Here is a 13,663-nt window from a genome sequence, read left to right as displayed (position 1 = left end):
AAACAGGAGAGTATACTGAGGTACAGCTGAAACAGGAGAGTATACTGAGGTACAGCTGCACCAGGAGAGTATACTGCTAGTTATACCTGAGGTGAGGGAGGTATGTGATGTACAGCTGCACCAGGGGAGTACACTGCTGGTTATACCTGAGGTGAGGGAGGTATGTGATGTACAGCTGCACCAGGAGAGTACACTGCTAGTTATACCTGAGGTGAGGGAGGTATGTGATGTACAGCTGCACCAGGAGAGTATACTGCTGGTTATGCCTGAGGTGAGGGAGGTATGTGATGTACAGATGCACCAGGAGAGTATACTGCTAGTTATTCCTGAGGTGAGGGAGGTATGTGATGTACAGCTGCACCAGGGGAGTATACTGCTAGTTATGTCTGAGGTGAGGGAGGTATGTGATGTACAGCTGCACCAGGAGAGTATACTGCTAGTTATGTGTGAGGTGAGGGAGGTATGTGATGTACAGCTGCACCAGGAGAGTATACTGCTAGTTATACCTGAGGTGAGGGAGGTATGTGATGTACAGCTGCACCAGGAGAGTATACTGCTAGTTATGCCTGAGGTGAGGGAGGTATGTGATGTACAACTGCACCAGGAGAGTATACTGCTAGTTATACCTGAGGTGAGGGAGGTGTGACAGACCCTTCTGTCAGGACTGAAAGAGTTAACTGTGTTTAGCTTTAAGAATCTAATTTCTAAAGACAGGTTTTCTGGCCTCAGCTATTGTGTGCTATAATTACATTTAAGTAATAAACAGGCCATTGTTTAATCACCCTCAGAGAACAGACGCTAGGTGATAAGACAAGCCAAATGTGTTTAAGTTGTTATCTGCCTAAGTAAAGTATTTAAGTAATATAATTCTATTGTATCATGTCAAGGGCGCTTCTCCCTTTTATCTAATGTACAACATTCTTTCAACCCCCATCTGAGGGGGGGTCAAAAACCTGTATAAATCTGTGTGCTGCCTTTTAATAAATGTTATCCTGTTTTAAACCTGAAATGTGGAGCTTGGTCTCATGTTTGCAGGGAAACTGATCAAGGTTGTGAAGTGCTGATTCTATATGCAGGACATTGTTCATCCGGTATTAACCCTTGGTATACAGTTGGTACCGTAACATTGGTGGCAAGCGACGGGAGAATCCTTATCGCCCAAAGGAGCAACTACGGATCCAGACCGAATGGGAACACCGTATGAAAGGCTAAAAAGAGCTACCCTTAAAGACCTGCTAGAGCAACGGGGCCAACAAACCAGTAACCTCAGGAAGAGGGGGATTATTACAATACTGACTAAGATGGAAAGAGTACCAGGGACAGAAGGAACCAATGGGCCCAGCATAGCAGACAGAACCCCTGAAGAAGCAAGTTTTGACCGGGCTGTCAAAATAAGACTGGCACATTATGGCCCCAACCCATCTGCGGAAATTATCGACCGGGTCATAGCAGCTGTGGAAGCCAACCTACTTCGCCAAAGCGGCGCTGCAGCAAACCCAGTGGAAAAGAGAAAAGTGAATTTTGCAGCTTTTAAAAACTTCCTGGAAACAGAAGGAGAGATTGATGGGTACCTTGCGGATTTTGAGAGGCAATGTGCACTACACAAGGTACCCGCAGAGGACTGGGTCACGATATTATCCGGAAAATTATCCGGCCGGGCCAGTGAGGCTTTTCGGGCCATTCCAGATGAGGAAGTCGGGGATTATAATACTGTAAAAGAGGCTCTGCTCTCCAGGTATGCGGTTACACCGGAGGCATACCGGAGGCGGTTCAGAGACACTGTTAAATTAGCTGGTGATTCCTACCTTGAGAGGGCATGTAAGGTGCACCGCACAGCAGCTCACTGGATAGCGGGGTGCCAAGCCGTATCTGGGGAAGAGGTGCTGCAGCTATTCCTGTTGGAACATTGCTTCGACAAGTTACCCGCAGGAGTTCGAGAGTGGGTTCGGGACCGTAAACCCTCCACCCTGCATGAAGCGGCTCGCTTGGCAGATGAGTATACGGATGCCCGCAAACTGGACACTGCTACCACTAAGCCCCCTGCTAGAGTGGAGTACAGACCCCCAGTCACCCCAGCAGCTGCCAGTTACCAACCCCCAGCGTACCGCTATACCACACGGCCTCCGGCCACGAACTACCCTCAGAGAGCCTGGTTCAATTCGCGGGGCTACTCACAACCGATTCGGTGCTTTAGATGTAAGCAACTAGGGCACAAAAGACCAGAGTGTCCCCTAAACGCAGCGAACCAAGCACAGTCCTGGAGAAGACCCGCTAGCGGAATCCCACGTAATCCTCAGCCTGCGGCCCGCTACGTAGAGGCGCAAGAATGCTGGGGCATCCTACATGAGGCAGACCCCGTGCAAGCTGCCCACCGGAACAACCGGTTAAAGTGAATGGGAAGGAGGTCAGTGGTCTACGGGATACTGGTGCTACCATGACCTTGCTTCGAAAGAACTTGGTGTCTGAGAAACAGCACACAGGAGACACTGTGGCTGTGAGGGTAGCAGGGGGCACTGTGTTCCGCCTGCCTGTTGCCAGGGTGCATTTGGATTGGGGAGGGGGCGCTAGACCTGTGAATGTGGGGGTCATGAAGGATTTACCAGCTGATGTTCTCCTTGGAAATACCTTGGTCCCCCTTGTTTCTGCCTATGCTCCCATGGGTCCCGCTGATGTTAACCCTGTGACTACCCGTGCTCAGATCCGTGCAGCAGAGACTGACCCCCCTGCTGCTAAGCCCCAGGACGCTGAGCTCAGTAAATCTCTATCCGCTATTGATATGTGGGAGTCACGTTACAATGCGCTGATGAAGGAGAAGAGTCACGTAGAGGATAAAATGGTCACGTTAAACAATCACGTAACAGTGCTAGCGGGAGAGAAGAGGAGCGCAGAGGAAAAAGCACGTTTAGAACAGGAATCTCTGCTAGACAGGCTGCATCGACAGACTGCAGAAAACACCAGCTTGAGAGTGGAACATGAAACATTAAGGACAAACTTAGTGACACTGGAGGAGAAGCTGACGCTGGCTCATAGGGAGGTGCAGCAACTCAAGGGCACCCTATGTCAGTATGAAGGGATTGTGGATACCTATAAAGAGCAGGTACAAAAACCACGTAAAGAAGCCGATGATATTTTGAAGGACTGTTTAGCCCTAGTCGGGGCACTGAAGAGGTTGAACCCTTATTTATACAGACAGGGATTCTCTCTCATAACGGGAATACAGATGGATTGTCCCAGCAAACTGACATGCCTACCACCTCCTAGTCCGGTCATCCCCAGGTTGACCCGCAAAAGGGTCAAGCCGGGTCTGCCGGAGTGTTCCACAAGGGGGGAGCTATGTGACAGACCCTTCTGTCAGGACTGAAAGAGTTAACTGTGTTTAGCTTTAAGAATCTAATTTCTAAAGACAGGTTTTCCGGCCTCAGCTATTGTGTGCTATAATTACATTTAAGTAATAAACAGGCCATTGTTTAATCACCCTCAGAGAACAGACGCTAGGTGATAAGACAAGCCAAATGTGTTTAAGTTGTTATCTGCCTAAGTAAAGTATTTAAGTAATATAATTCTATTGTATCATGTCAAGGGCGCTTCTCCCTTTTATCTAATGTACAACATTCTTTCAACCCCCATCTGAGGGGGGGTCAAAAACCTGTATAAATCTGTGTGCTGCCTTTTAATAAATGTTATCCTGTTTTAAACCTGAAATGTGGAGCTTGGTCTCATGTTTGCAGGGAAACTGATCAAGGTTGTGAAGTGCTGATTCTATATGCAGGACATTGTTCATCCGGTATTAACCCTTGGTATACAGTTGGTACCGTAACAGGAGGTATGTGATGTACAGCTGCACCAGGAGAGTATACTGCTAGTTATACCTGAGGTGAGGGAGGTATGTGTGACAGACCCTTCTGTCAGGACTGAAAGAGTTAACTGTGTTTAGCTTTAAGAATCTAATTTCTAAAGACAGGTTTTCTGGCCTCCGCTATTGTGTGCTATAATTACATTTAAGTAATAAACAGGCCATTGTTTAATCACCCTCAGAGAACAGACGCTAGGTGATAAGACAAGCCAAATGTGTTTAAGTTGTTATCTGCCTAAGTAAAGTATTTAAGTAATATAATTCTATTGTATCATGTCAAGGGCGCTTCTCCCTTTTATCTAATGTACAACATTCTTTCAACCCCCATCTGAGGGGGGGTCAAAAACCTGTATAAATCTGTGTGCTGCCTTCAAATAAAGTTGTCATTCTGTTTTAAACCTGAAACTGGCTGGGTTGTGAATTGCTGATTGTCTATGCAGGACATTGTTCATCTGGGGTTAACCCTTGGTACACAGTTGGTACCGTAACATTGGTGGCAAGCGACGGGAGAATCCTTATCGCCCAAAGGAGCAACTACGGATCCAGACCGAATGGGAACACCGTATGAAAGGCTAAAAAGAGCTACCCTTAAAGACCTGCTAGAGCAACGGGGCCAACAAACCAGTAACCTCAGGAAGAGGGAGATTATTGCAAGACTGACCGAGATGGACGGAGTATCAGGGCACGAAGGAACCAATGAGCCCAGCATGTCAGACAGAACCCCCGAAGAAGCAAGCTTTGACCGGGCGGTCAAAATAAGACTGGCACACTATGGCCCCAACCCATCTGCCGAAATTATCGACCGGGTCATAGCAGCTGTGGCCAACCTACTTCGCCAAAGCGGCGCTGTAGCATCCCAAGTCACAGCAACCCCAGTGGAAAAGGGAAAAGTAAATTTTGCAGCTTTTAAAAACTTCCTGGAAACAGAAGGAGAGATTGATGGGTACCTTGCAGATTTTGAGAGGCAATGTGCACTACACAAGGTACCCGCAGAGGACTGGGTCACGATATTATCCGGAAAATTATCCGGCCGGGCCAGTGAGGCTTTTCGGGCCATTCCAGATGAGGAAGTCGGGGATTATAATACTGTAAAAGAGGCTCTGCTCTCCAGGTATGCGGTTACACCGGAGGCATACCGGAGGCGGTTCAGAGACACTGTTAAATTGGCTGGTGATTCCTACCTTGAGTGGGCATGTAAGGTGCACCGCACAGCAGCTCACTGGATAGCGGGGTGCCAAGCCGTATCTGGGGAAGAGGTGCTGCAGCTATTCCTGTTGGAACATTGCTTCGACAAGTTACCCGCAGGAGTTCGAGAGTGGGTTCGGGACCGTAAACCCTCCACCCTGCATGAAGCTGCTCGCCTGGCAGATGAGTATACGGATGCCCGCAAACTGGACACTGCTACCACTAAGCCCCCTGCTAGAGTGGAGTACAGACCCCCAGTCACCCCAGCAGCTGCCAGTTACCAACCCCCGGCGCACCGCTATACCACACAGTCTCGGGCCACGAACTACCCTCAGAGAGCCTGGTTCAATTCGCGGGGCTACTCACAACCTATTCGGTGCTTTGGATGTAAGCAACTAGGGCACAAAAGACCAGAGTGTCCCCTAAACGCAGCGAACCAAGCACAGTCCTGGAGAAGACCCGCTAGCGGAATCCCACGTAATCCTCAGCCTGCGGCCCGCTATGTAGAGGCGCAAGAATGCTGGGGCATCCTACATGAGGCAGACCTTGTGCAAGCTGCCCACCGGAATAACCGGCAACTGGTTAAAGTGAATGGGAAGGAGGTCAGTGGTCTACGGGATACTGGTGCTACCCTGACCTTGCTTCGAAAGAACTTGGTGTCTGAGAAACAGCACACAGGAGACACTGTGGCTGTGAGGGTAGCAGGGGGCACTGTGTTCCGCCTGCCTGTTGCCAGGGTGCATTTGGATTGGGGAGGGGGCGCTAGACCTGTGAATGTGGGGGTCATGAAGGATTTACCAGCTGATGTTCTCCTTGGAAATACCTTGGTCCCCCTTGTTTCTGCCTATGCTCCCATGGGTCCCGCTGATGTTAACCCTGTGACTACCCGTGCTCAGATCCGTGCAGCAGAGACTGACCCCCCTGCTGCTAAGCCCCAGGACGCTGAGCTCAGTAAATCTCTATCCGCTATTGATATGTGGGAGTCACGTTACAATGCGCTGATGAAGGAGAAGAGTCACGTAGAGGATAAAATGGTCACGTTAAATAATCATGTAACAGTGCTAGCGGGAGAGAAGAGGAGCGCAGAGGAAAAAGCACGTTTAGAACAGGAATCTCTGCTAGACAGGCTGCATCGACAGACTGCAGAAAACACCAGCTTGAGAGTGGAACATGAAACATTAAGGACAAACTTAGTGACACTGGAGGAGAAGCTGACGCTGGCTCATAGGGAGGTGCAGCAACTCAAGGGCACCCTATGTCAGTATGAAGGGATTGTGGATACCTATAAAGAGCAGGTACAAAAACCACGTAAAGAAGCCGATGATATTTTGAAGGACTGTTTAGCCCTAGTCGGGGCACTGAAGAGGTTGAACCCTTATTTATACAGACAGGGATTCTCTCTCATAACGGGAATACAGATGGATTGTCCCAGCAAACTGACATGCCTACCACCTCCTAGTCCGGTCATCCCCAGGTTGACCCGCAAAAGGGTCAAGCCGGGTCTGCCGGAGTGTTCCACAAGGGGGGAGCTATGTGACAGACCCTTCTGTCAGGACTGAAAGAGTTAACTGTGTTTAGCTTTAAGAATCTAATTTCTAAAGACAGGTTTTCTGGCCTCCGCTATTGTGTGCTATAATTACATTTAAGTAATAAACAGGCCATTGTTTAATCACCCTCAGAGAACAGACGCTAGGTGATAAGACAAGCCAAATGTGTTTAAGTTGTTATCTGCCTAAGTAAAGTATTTAAGTAAAATAATTCTATTGTATCATGTCAAGGGCGCTTCTCCCTTTTATCTAATGTACAACATTCTTTCAACCCCCATCTGAGGGGGGGTCAAAAACCTGTATAAATCTGTGTGCTGCCTTCAAATAAAGTTGTCATTCTGTTTTAAACCTGAAACTGGCTGGGTTGTGAATTGCTGATTGTCTATGCAGGACATTGTTCATCTGGGGTTAACCCTTGGTACACAGTTGGTACCGTAACAGTATGTGATGTACAGCTGCACCAGGGGAGTATACTGCTAGTTATACCTGAGGTGAGGGAGGTATGTGATGTACAGCTGCACCAGGAGAGTATACTGCTGGTTATGTCTGAGGTGAGGGAGGTATGTGATGTACAGCTGCACCAGGAGAGTATACTGCTGCTTTTGCCTGAGGTGAGGGAGGTATGTGATGTACAGCTGCACCAGGAGAGTATACTGCTAGTTATGCCTGAGGTGAGGGAGGTATGTGATGTACAGCTGCACCAGGAGAGTATACTGCTAGTTATGTCTGAGGTGACGGAGGTATGTGATGTACAGCTGCACCAGGAGAGTATACTGCTAGTTATGTCTGAGGTGAGGGAGGTATGTGATGTACAGCTGCACCAGGAGAGTATACTGCTGGTTATGTCTGAGGTGAGGGAGGTATGTGATGTACAGCTGCACCAGGAGAGTATACTGCTGCTTATGCCTGAGGTGAGGGAGGTATGTGATGTACAGCTGCACCAGGAGAGTATACTGCTAGTTATGCCTGAGGTGAGGGAGGAATGTGATGTACAGCTGCACCAGGGGTGTATACTGCTAGTTATGTCTGAGGTGAGGGAGGTATGTGATGTACAGCTGCACCAGGAGAGTATACTGCAGGGAGGTATGTGATGTACAGCTGCACCAGGAGAGTATACTGCTAGTTATGTCTGAGGTGAGGGAGGTATGTGATGTACAGCTGCACCAGGAGAGTATACTGCTAGTTATGTCTGAGGTGAGGGAGGTATGTGATGTACAGCTGCACCAGGAGAGTATACTGCTAGTTATACCTGAGGTGAGGGAGGTATGTGATGTACAGCTGCACCAGGAGAGTATACTGCTGGTTATGCCTGAGGTGAGTGAGGTATGTGATGTACAGCTGCACCAGGAGAGTATACTGCTTGTTATGTCTGAGGTGAGTGAGGTATGTGATGTACAGCTGCACCAGGAGAGTATACTGCTAGTTATGTCTGAGGTGAGGGAGGTATGTGATGTACAGCTGCACCAGGAGAGTATACCAGGAGAGTATACTGCTAGTTATACCTGAGGTGAGGGAGGTATGTGATGTACAGCTGCACCAGGAGAGTATACTGCTGGTTATACCTGAGGTGAGGGAGGTATGTGAGGTACAGCTGCACCAGGAGAGTATACTGCTAGTTATACCTGAGGTGAGGGAGGTATGTGATGTACAGCTGCACCAGGAGAGTATACTGCTAGTTATACCTGAGGTGAGGGAGGTATGTGATGTACAGCTGCACCAGGAGAGTATACTGCTAGTTATGTCTGAGGTGAGGGAGGTATGTGATGTACAGCTGCACCAGGAGAGTATACTGCTAGTTATGCCTGAGGTGAGGGAGGTATGTGATGTACAGCTGCACCAGGAGAGTATACTGCTAGTTATGCCTGAGGTGAGGGAGGTATGTGATGTACAGCTGCACCAGGAGAGTATACTGCTGGTTATGCCTGAGGTGAGGGAGGTATGTGATGTACAGCTGCACCAGGAGAGTATACTGCTAGTTATGCCTGAGGTGAGGGAGGTATGTGATGTACAGCTGCACCAGGAGAGTATACTGCTGGTTATACCTGAATTGAGGGAGGTATGTGATGTACAGCTGCACCAGGAGAGTATACTGCTGGTTATGTCTGAGGTGAGGGACGTATGTGATGTACAGCTGCACCAGGAGAGTATACTGCTGGTTATACCTGAGGTGAGGGAGGTATGTGATGTACAGCTGCACCAGGAGAGTATACTGCTGGCTATGTCTGAGGTGAGGGAGGTATGTGATGTACAGCTGCACCTGGAGAGTACACTGCTAGTTATACCTGAGGTGAGGGAGGTATGTGATGTACAGCTGCACCAGGAGAGTATACTGCTAGTTATACCTGAGGTGAGGGAGGTATGTGATGTACAGCTGCACCAGGAGAGTATACTGCTAGTTATGCCTGAGGTGAGGGAGGTATGTGATGTACAGCTGCTCCAGGAGAGTATACTGCTGGTTATGCCTGAGGTGAGGGAGGTATGTGATGTACAGCTGCACCAGGAGAGTATACTGCTAGTTATACCTGAGGTGAGGGAGGTATGTGATGTACAGCTGCACCAGGAGAGTATACTGCTAGTTATGCCTGAGGTGAGGGCGCTATGTGATGTACAGCTGCACCAGGAGAGTATACTGCTAGTTATACCTGAGGTGAGGGAGGTATGTGATGTACAGCTGCACCAGGAGAGTATACTGCTAGTTATGCCTGAGGTGAGGGAGGTATGTGATGTACAGCTGCACCAGGAGAGTATACTGCTAGTTATGCCTGAGGTGAGGGAGGTATGTGATGTACAGCTGCACCAGGAGAGTATACTGCTGGTTATACCTGAGGTGAGGGAGGTATGTGATGTACAGCTGCACCAGGAGAGTATACTGCTAGTTATGCCTGAGGTGAGGGAGGTATGTGATGTACAGCTGCACCAGGAGAGTATACTGCTGGTTATACCTGAATTGAGGGAGGTATGTGATGTACAGCTGCACCAGGAGAGTATACTGCTGGTTATACCTGAGGTGAGGGCGGTATATGATGTACAGCTGTACCAGGAGAGTATACTGCTAGTTATGCCTGAGGTGAGGGAGGTATGTGATGTACAGCTGCACCGGGAGAGTATACTGAGGTACAGCTGCACCAGGAGAGTATACTGAGGTACAGCTGCACCGGGAGAGTATACTGAGGTACAGCTGCCACAGGAGAGTATACTGAGGTACAGCTGCACCAGGAGAGTATACTGCTAGTTATACCTGAGGTGAGGGAGGTATGTGATGTACAGCTGCACCAGGAGAGTATACTGCTAATTATGCCTGAGGTGAGGGAGGTATGTGATGTACAGCTGCACCAGGAGAGTATACTGCTGGTTATGTCTGAGGTGAGGGAGGTATGTGATGTACAGCTGCACCAGGAGAGTATACTGCTAGTTATGTCTGAGGTGAGGGAGGTATGTGATGTACAGCTGCACCAGGAGAGTATACTGCTAGTTATGCCTGAGGTGAGGGAGGTATGTGATGTACAGCTGCACCAGGAGAGTATACTGCTAGTTATACCTGAGGTGAGGGAGGTATGTGATGTACAGCTGCACCAGGAGAGTACACTGCTAGTTATGTCTGAGGTGAGGGAGGTATGTGATGTACAGCTGCACCAGGAGAGTATACTGCTAGTTATGCCTGAGGTGAGGGCGCTATGTGATGTACAGCTGCACCAGGAGAGTATACTGCTAGTTATGCCTGAGGTGAGGGAGGTATGTGATGTACAGCTGCACCAGGAGAGTATACTTCTGGTTATACCTGAGGTGAGGGAGGTATGTGATGTACAGCTGCACCAGGAGAGTATACTGCTAGTTATGTCTGAGGTGAGGGAGGTATGTGATGTACAGCTGCACTAGGAGAGTATACTGCTAGTTATGCCTGAGGTGAGGGAGGTATGTGATGTACAGCTGCACCAGGAGAGTATACTGCTGGTTATACCTGAGGTGAGGGAGGTATGTGATGTACAGCTGCACCAGGAGAGTATACTGCTAGTTATGTGTGAGGTGAGGGAGGTATGTGATGTACAACTGCACCAGGAGAGTATACTGCTAGTTATACCTGAGGTGAGGGAGGTATGTGATGTACAGCTGCACCAGGAGAGTATACTGCTGGTTATGTCTGAGGTGAGGGACGTATGTGATGTACAGCTGCACCAGGAGAGTATACTGCTAGTTATACCTGAGGTGAGGGAGGTATGTGATGTACAGCTGCACCAGGAGAGTATACTGCTAGTTATGTCTGAGGTGAGGGAGGTATGTGATGTACAGCTGCACCAGGAGAGTATACTGCTAGTTATGTCTGAGGTGAGGGAGGTATGTGATGTACAGCTGCACCAGGAGAGTATACTGCTAGTTATGTGTGAGGTGAGGGAGGTATGTGATGTACAGCTGCACCAGGAGAGTATACTGCTAGTTATGTCTGAGGTGAGGGAGGTATAATGTACAGCTGCACCAGGAGAGTATACTGATGGTTATGTCTGAGGTGAGGGAGGTATGTGATGTACAGCTGCACCAGGAGAGTATACTGCTGGTTATACCTGAGGTGAGGGAAGTATGTGATGTACAGCTGCACCAGGAGAGTATAATGCTGGTTATGTCTGAGGTGAGGGAGGTATGTGATGTACAGCTGCACCAGGAGAGTATACTGCTGGTTATGCCTGAGGTGAGGGAGCTATGTGATGTACAGCTGCACCAGGAGAGTATACTGCTAGTTATACCTGAGGTGAGGGAGGTATGTGATGTACAGCTGCACCAGGAGAGTATACTGCTAGTTATGTCTGAGGTGAGGGAGGTATGTGATGTACAGCTGCACCAGGAGAGTATACTGCTGGTTATGTCTGAGGTGAGGGAGGTATGTGATGTACAGCTGCACCAGGAGAGTATACTGCTGGTTATGTCTGAGGTGAGGGAGGTATGTGATGTACAGCTGCACCAGGAGAGTATACTGCTAGTTATGTCTGAGGTGAGGGAGGTATGTGATGTACAGCTGCACCAGGAGAGTATACTGCTAGTTATGTCTGAGGTGAGGGAGGTATGTGATGTACAGCTGCACCAGGGGAGTATACTGCTAGTTATGCCTGAGGTGAGGGAGGTATGTGATGTACAACTGCACCAGGGGAGTATACTGCTAGTTATGCCTGAGGTGAGGGAGGTATGTGATGTACAGCTGCACCAGGAGAGTATACTGCTAGTTATGTCTGAGGTGAGGGAGGTATGTGATGTACAGCTGCACCAGGAGAGTATACTGCTAGTTATGTCTGAGGTGAGGGAGGTATGTGATGTACAGCTGCACCAGGAGAGTATACTGCTAGTTATGTCTGAGGTGAGGGAGGTATGTGATGTACAGCTGCACCAGGGGAGTATACTGCTAGTTATGCCTGAGGTGAGGGAGGTATGTGATGTACAGCTGCACCAGGGGAGTATACTGCTAGTTATGCCTGAGGTGAGGGAGATATGTGATGTACAGCTGCACCAGGAGAGTATACTGCTGGTTATACCTGAGGTGAGGGAGGTATGTGATGTACAGCTGTACCAGGAGAGTATACTGCTAGTTATGCCTGAGGTGAGGGAGGTATGTGATGTACAGCTGCACCAGGAGAGTATACTGCTAGTTATGTCTGAGGTGAGGGAGGTATGTGATGTACAGCTGCACCAGGAGAGTATACTGCTAGTTATGTCTGAGGTGAGGGAGGTATGTGATGTACAGCTGCACCAGGAGAGTATACTGCTAGTTATACCTGAGGTGAGGGAGGTATGTGATGTACAGCTGCACCAGGAGAGTATACTGCTAGTTATGCCTGAGGTGAGGGAGGTATGTGATGTACAGCTGCACCAGGAGAGTATACTGCTAGTTATACCTGAGGTGAGGGAGGTATGTGATGTACAGCTGCACCAGGAGAGTATACTGCTAGTTATGCCTGAGGTGAGGGAGGTGTGACAGACCCTTCTGTCAGTACTGGAAGGGTTAACTCTGTTCAGCTTTAAGAAGATATTTTCTAAAGACAAGTTTGCTGGCATCAGCTATAATTAAGTTTAAGTGATAAACATTCCCATTGTTCAATCACATCTAGAGAGCAGACACCCCAGTGATAAGAAAGGATCAAGTGTGTCTTGTGTTTAACTTGTTATCTGCTTAAGTAAGGTAATTCTACTGTATCATGTCAAAGGGCGTTTCCCCTCTATCTAATGTACAACATTCTTTCAACCCCCCCATCTGGGGTCAGACCTGCATAAATACTGGGCATATGGCCCTTAATAAAGGGCATTCTGTTTTAAACCTGAGAACTGGCTGGGTTGTGAGTTGCTGATTCCCTATTCAGGACATTGTTCATCTGGTATTAACCCTTGGTATCCTCTTGGTACCGTAACAATTGGTGGCAAGCGACGGAATGAACCTTATCGCCCAGAAGAGCAACTACACAAGCCAGTAACCTCAGGAAGAGGGGGATTATTACAATACTGACTAAGATGGAAGGAGTACCAGGGACCGAAGGAACCAATGGGCCCAGCATATCAGACAGAACCCCCGAAGAAGCAAGCTTTGATCGGGCGGTTAAAATAAGACTGGCACATTATGGCCCCAACCCATCTGCGGAAATTATCGACCGGGTCATAGCCGCTGTGGAGGCCAACCTACTTCGCCAAAGCAGCGCTGCAGCAGCCCAAGTCACAGCAACCCCAGTGGAAAAGGGAAAAGTAAATTTTGCAGCTTTTAAAAACTTCCTGGAAACAATGTGCACTACACAAGGTACACGCAGAGGACTGGGTCATGATATTATCCGGAACATTATCCAGCCGGGCCAGTGAGGCTTTTCAGGCCATTCCAGATGAGGAAGTCGGGGATTATAATACTGTAAAAGAGGCTCTGCTCTCCAGGTATGCGGTTACACCGGAGGCATACCGGAGGCGGTTCAGAGACACTGTTAAATTAGCTGGAGATTCCTACCTTGAGTGGGCATGTAAGGTGCACCGCACAGCAGCTCACTGGATAGCGGGGTGCCAAGCCGTATCTGGGGAAGAGGTGCTGCAGCTATTCCTGTTGGAACATTGCTTCGACAAG

The sequence above is a fragment of the Bombina bombina genome, chromosome 1 (genome assembly GCF_027579735.1).
Source record: "Bombina bombina isolate aBomBom1 chromosome 1, aBomBom1.pri, whole genome shotgun sequence".
Lineage (NCBI taxonomy): Eukaryota > Metazoa > Chordata > Amphibia > Anura > Bombinatoridae > Bombina > Bombina bombina.
This window is presented reverse-complemented; position numbering follows the sequence as displayed.